This window comes from Trichosurus vulpecula, chromosome 2 (genome assembly GCF_011100635.1).
Source record: "Trichosurus vulpecula isolate mTriVul1 chromosome 2, mTriVul1.pri, whole genome shotgun sequence".
NCBI classification, from domain to species: Eukaryota; Metazoa; Chordata; class Mammalia; order Diprotodontia; family Phalangeridae; genus Trichosurus; species Trichosurus vulpecula.
In genome coordinates this window covers 243,104,809-243,110,808 of record NC_050574.1, presented here as the reverse complement: position 1 = coordinate 243,110,808, position 6,000 = coordinate 243,104,809, and positions in this window count along the sequence as shown.

The window sequence follows — 6,000 nt, the reverse complement described above, 5'->3', positions numbered from 1 at the left end:
GATTAAAGTAAGACTGTTAACCCCTTAAAGTTGCTTTCCTTAGAAAAGCAGATCAAAGAACTTGTGCTAGCAGCCCCACTGGGTGCTGGTGTTGTTGCCCTTATGCCCCCACAGCAGCTTCTAGTAACATTGTTTTTGCACTTCCTAATTCTTCTTAACTTTTTGTCTTCACAGTGGTATCATCTGCATGTCTGAGATTATTGATATTTCTACTGGCAACATAAATTCCAGCTTTTGATTCAGCCTGGCATTTCACATTATGTATTCTGTATATAAGTTAAATAAACAACATGATGATATACAACCTTTTTGTACTCCTCTAATCTTGAGCCAATCATGCCTCAATGATAAATATGAATATTTAATGATGAACATAAATCATAAACATTGTTCCATGTTTGGTTTTGTTACTTCTTGACCAGAGTATAGTTCCTTAGAAAACAAGTAAGATGATCTAGTATTCCAATAACTTCGAAGATTTATCACATGTTTTGTGATCCACACAGTCAAAGGCTTCGGTGTAGTCATTGAAGAAGTAGATATTTCTTTATGGAACTTCCTTACTTTCTCCATAACCCAGAAAATATTGGAAATTTGATCTCTAGTTCCTTTGCCTCTTTGAAAACAACCCTGCTTTTTGGTAATTCTCAGTTCTCATTCTGCTGAAGCCTAGTTTGCAGACTCTTAAGCACAGTTTTGCTGCTATGTGAAGAGCACAATTGTTTGGTAATTTGAACATTCCATGGCATTGCCTTTCTTTAGGAATGGGATATAAACCAATCTTTCCCAATACAGTGGCAACTGTTGACTTTTCCAAATTTGCTGGCATATTGAATGCAACACTTTAACAGAATCATTTTTTTAGGATTTTAAATACCTTAAATAGAATTCTATTACCTCCACTAGCTTTATTATGAGCAATCTTTTCTAAGGTCCACTTGCCTTTATTTTCCATGATGTCTGCTCTAGATCAATAACCACACCATCTTGGTGGTCAGTGACATTAAAATCTTTCTTGTATAATTTTTTGTTTATTTTTTCCATCTCTTCTTCATCTCTTCTGCTTCTGTTGCAGCTATCATTTTTGTCTTCTACCATGTCCATATTTGCAAGAAATATTCCCATGATAGCTATAATTTTGGAAGAGATATCTTCTTTCTCATTCTAGTGTTTTCATCTATTTGTTTATCTCATTTAAGAGAACCTTGTTTCTCCTTGCTGTTCTCTGGAATGCTACATTTAGTTGGGTATAGCTTTCCATTTCTCCTATACCTTTGGCTTTCATTCTTTCCTCAGCTATTTGTAAAGCTTCGTTATACAGCCATTTTGCTTTTTAGTTCTTTTTATTGTCGAATCATTTTTAAAAAGTTTTATTCTATTTTAATTGATGTCATAAAACAAGAATTTCCATAACATATTTAAAAATATGATAGCATATGAATCAGCACATCTATTATGTACCACTTGCTATTTCTTTTAATTATATAATAAAGTTATAATGTAAATTTTTCTTCCCTGCCCCCTTTCCCTAGAGATGGCTGTCGTTAGACACACATATATGTGTTGTATATGTGAATCATACATGTAATATTTATGTATGTATATGTGTATATGTATACACATACATATATGTAAAATCATTCTATATATAATTCTATTTTTTATTTATTTCTCTGTATGCAAATGGAATGTTTGTTCATATTTCCTTTGTTGTTAATTTTGATATTTATAATAATCAAAATGACCTATTCACTCAAAGTTGTTATTAAAACAATATTTCTTTTACTATATACAATATTCTCTTGGTTCTGCTCATTTTGCTCTTCCTTATTTCATGCAAGTCAATCAGTGTTTTTCTAAGATCACCGAGCTCATGATTTCTTATAGCACAGTAGTAATCCATCACAATTATATACCACAACTTCTTCAGCCATTTCCCAATTGATGGGCATCCCTGCAATTTCCAGTTCTTTGCCACCACAAAGAACACTGCTATAAATATTTTAGAATATGTAGATTCTTTTCCTTTTTCCTAAATCATCTTTGGAATAGAACTAGTAGTGCTCTTACTGAGTCAAATAATATAGGCAGCTTAATAACTCTTTGGGGATGAGCCTAGATTGTTCTCCAGAATGGTTGGATCAGTTCACAATTCCACAAACAGGGAATTAGTGTCCCAATTTTGTGACACCCCCTCCAACATTTATCATTTTCCCCTTCGATCATTTTAGCCAATCTAATATTTATTAAATGATATCTCAAGATTGTTTTAATTTTTATTTCTCTAATCAAATGCTTAAGAGCATTTTTTCATATGATTACAAATTGTTTTGATTTCTTCATGCAAAAACTGTCTGTTTTTTTAACCATTTATGAATTAGAGGGACAATTTGTATTCTTATAAATTTTACAAAGTCCTTTATATATCTGAGATATGAGATTTTTAGCTGATATATTATTTCTAGAAATCCTCCCCATCCCAATTTTCTGTTTTCCTTCTGATCTTGGCTACATTTTTAACAAATTGTTTTCTTCAGTTAGCTTTTGTACCTCCTTTTTTCATTTGGCAAATTCTGCTTTTTAAGGAGTTGTTTTCTTCAGTGTAATTTTTTTTTCTATTTTGTCAATTATATTTTTAAATTTTTCTTCTACCTCTCTCATTTGACTTTTAAAATCCTCCTTGAGCTCTTCCAAGAAGGCTTTTTGGGTTTGAGACCAGTTGATACTCCCATTTAAGGTTTCAGATGTGGGTAGATTGAGTGTCCTCTCCTGGATTTGTGTTTTGATCTTCCCTGTCACCAAGATATTTTTCTATGGTCACTTATTTTTTTTTAATTCTTCTTGCTCATGTTGTTTACTTTGTTTTCTGACTTTTAAACTTGATCTCTTCTTCTGGCACCCCCGGGGCACTGTGCTAGACTTCTTGTGCTGGAGGCTAGAGGCTTGGTTACTGGTTTTCTGTGCTGGCACCTCAGGTGCAGGTAGCTGGATGTTGTAGTGCTCTGGTAATTTATCTGGTGCTGAGCTGAAGTTCCTGGTCTTGGCTGGTGTTTGCCTGGTGTGGGCCCTTGCCTGCTCCTCCACCTTGCTGCTAGCTTGCTGGGATGCCTCCTGTCCTATACTGGTCCCCTTCAGCCACACAAAGAGAGACCTTTCCCATTAATCCTCCTAGCCTCCCAAGCTAAAAGACTGCTGTACCCTGTCTTTCTGCTGGCTCTTCTTTTCCAGGATTTTTCCTGGGGCAATATTCTCTAGGTTCTTCAAAGTCTATAAGGTATAGTGAGAGGGACTTTCTTGCTTACTTTGCCATCTTGGCTCCTGGAAGTTTAAATAGGTGACTTGCAAACATTCTGTGAGCTGGTAGCCCCAGGAGCAGCTGCTGCCACTGCTGTAGGCCCTGTGCAGGACTGTGCTTCTCTTTCACCCATTCCAGCCAGACCCACTCCTGTGCTGAGAGGTCTGGGAATCACCACTGCCACCAGTGATTCAGACACCTAGTATCTTCTGGTTTTGCTATGGCTAGGTCTGTGCTGGTGCATCACATGTGCTAGACTGCACTCTTTTTCTAACCCAGTGCAACAGATGCCTCCTGTTGACCCTCCAGGGTGTCTTGGGCTGGAAATCTGCCACGCCTTGTCTCCTTGTGGATTCCAACCACTCTAGAATTTGCTCAGATTCACTTTCCTGAGGTATTTAAAGGGGTCTGAGGGAGGGCTCAGATGAATACCTGCTTTCACTACACCATCTTGGCTCTGCCTCCAGTCCTCTTGAAAAATGAAGGACAACAACCTATGTCAGTTGTAATACTTCATCGCAGGTCTTACTGGCTTCAAGTGGAGTTTTCCCTCTGCTATGCCACCTTGAACCTATTTTTAGAACATGCCTACATGCATATGTATATGCATGTATGCATACATATGTATAGATGTGTATATTGTAGTTTTGTTCATATGTATACGTGTGCTTGTACATATGTATTTGGGAGTCATGTGAATAAATATGATAATTAAACCTGGTATTGCTAATGAAGCAACTGATATAACAAAAAACTGAAAAACAGTTAAGCAGAGTTTCTGAGTCCACCCACACTTGGGGAGAATAAAATGGATAAAGAGACAGCCAGTGAGACAAAAGAAGTCAGATATATAGTTGAATAATGTCAGACAGGTAGTAGAATAACCTGGAATGAATACTGGGATTAATACACAGCCAAGAAAAAAAGTACATAGGCAGAGATGGTATAATCTCTCTATATAAATATGCATGTATAAATAGTATAAAATTCTGCAGTTATATTAAAAAGGATAGACTGATAAAAGGCTATCAGATTTAGCAATTAAGAGAGATCATTTTTTTTAATTTTTCCTTTCAAATGGGGGTAAAAGGATACAGTAATTTGGGGAACATGTAATAATAAGACATTTCACTGTTTATTTGTGCATGTCAATATGCTACTCCACTTTCATTGTTGTTGTTCAGTTGTTTCTATCATGTCTGACTCTTTGTGACCCCATTTAGGGTTTTCTTGGTAAAAACACTGGAGTGATTTGCCATTTCCTTCACCAGCTCATTTTTAGATGAGGAAACCAAGGCAAATATGGCAAAATGACTTGCCCAGGGTTACGCGGTTAGTAAGGGTCTGAGGCGAAGCTTTAATTCACAAAGATGCGTCTTCCTTGTTCCAGGCCCAACACTCTATCCTGTGCTTCATCTAGCTGACCCATGTCTCTACTTTAAAAGGTCATAATTCTTGTATAAGCCTCTCAGTAATATAATGCAGTGAGGCTATTCCTTGAGTAGCTAATAGCTATTCTACAGTTTCTCACACTAAAAATCCTCCTACCTGGATAGGGCCTGCAAGAGCTTGGTTTTACTGGAGCAACTTTAAAGAAACTAAATCACCTTTATATCTTGATAAAGCAATGGAGTCACATTTAATTGGAGATTTTTCAGCAGTCATTTCCTTTGTATGGGATAAACATGGAGGCCAGCACATCCTGTATGTAATAAAATTGTATACATACATACATATATACACATATACACACACATACATAGATCTACCCACATATCTATGTGTATGCACACAGATACATGTGTCTGCATGTGTGTGTGTGTGTGTGTGTATGTGTGTGTGTGTGTGTATAATCGCATTCATCTGTATATGGAATGTACCCCATAAGGACAATTCTTCAACTAACGATACTGCTTTGCAACCTGAAGTCTTAGAGTTTACTGGTCCAATAAAAGGTTAAATTACTTATACAAGGTTATACAACATGCATGTCAAAGATTGGAATTGAGTCCAGGTCTTGCTGCCTTCAAGACCATCTCAGTATCAACTACAACACAGCTGCCTATAATGGAGAATAATAACCCCACAAAATCTACCTTCCTAATTCCACTATCTCCTATGCCAGGCAAGTGAAAATGTGTTATATTGTAATATATTGCTTTACATTGTATAACAATACATTATGTTATATTGTTTTGTTACATCATATTGTGTTGTGTTTGTATGTATATTAATTATAATGCATTGCTTTACATAGCTATATCATAATCATATATTATATTGAATTATATTATAGTCTATTATATTGCATTATATTATATTAGAACATTTTATTGCAATATAATGTTATATTGCATTATATTGTATCATATATCTATTCCAGCAACAAAACAGGAAAGATTCAAATTAAGTACTGTCACCCATTTATACTATTTCAAATCTAATTTTAAAAGTAATGAAAAAAATACTATTCACCTGAAGAGAAAAAATTTGATTACCTCTGAGTACAGACTGAAACATACCTTTTTCGCTGTCTATGGATTTTTTTTGTAATTTTTATCACTTTTTAACATGACTAGTATGGAAATACACCTGAAAGTTCACTTGTTTAAAAAATAAAAAAAAAATAATCATATGAACATATAAATATAGCAACAAATGTAAATTGGGGGGGGGGTAGAATGGCATTTCTAAACTTGAACTGA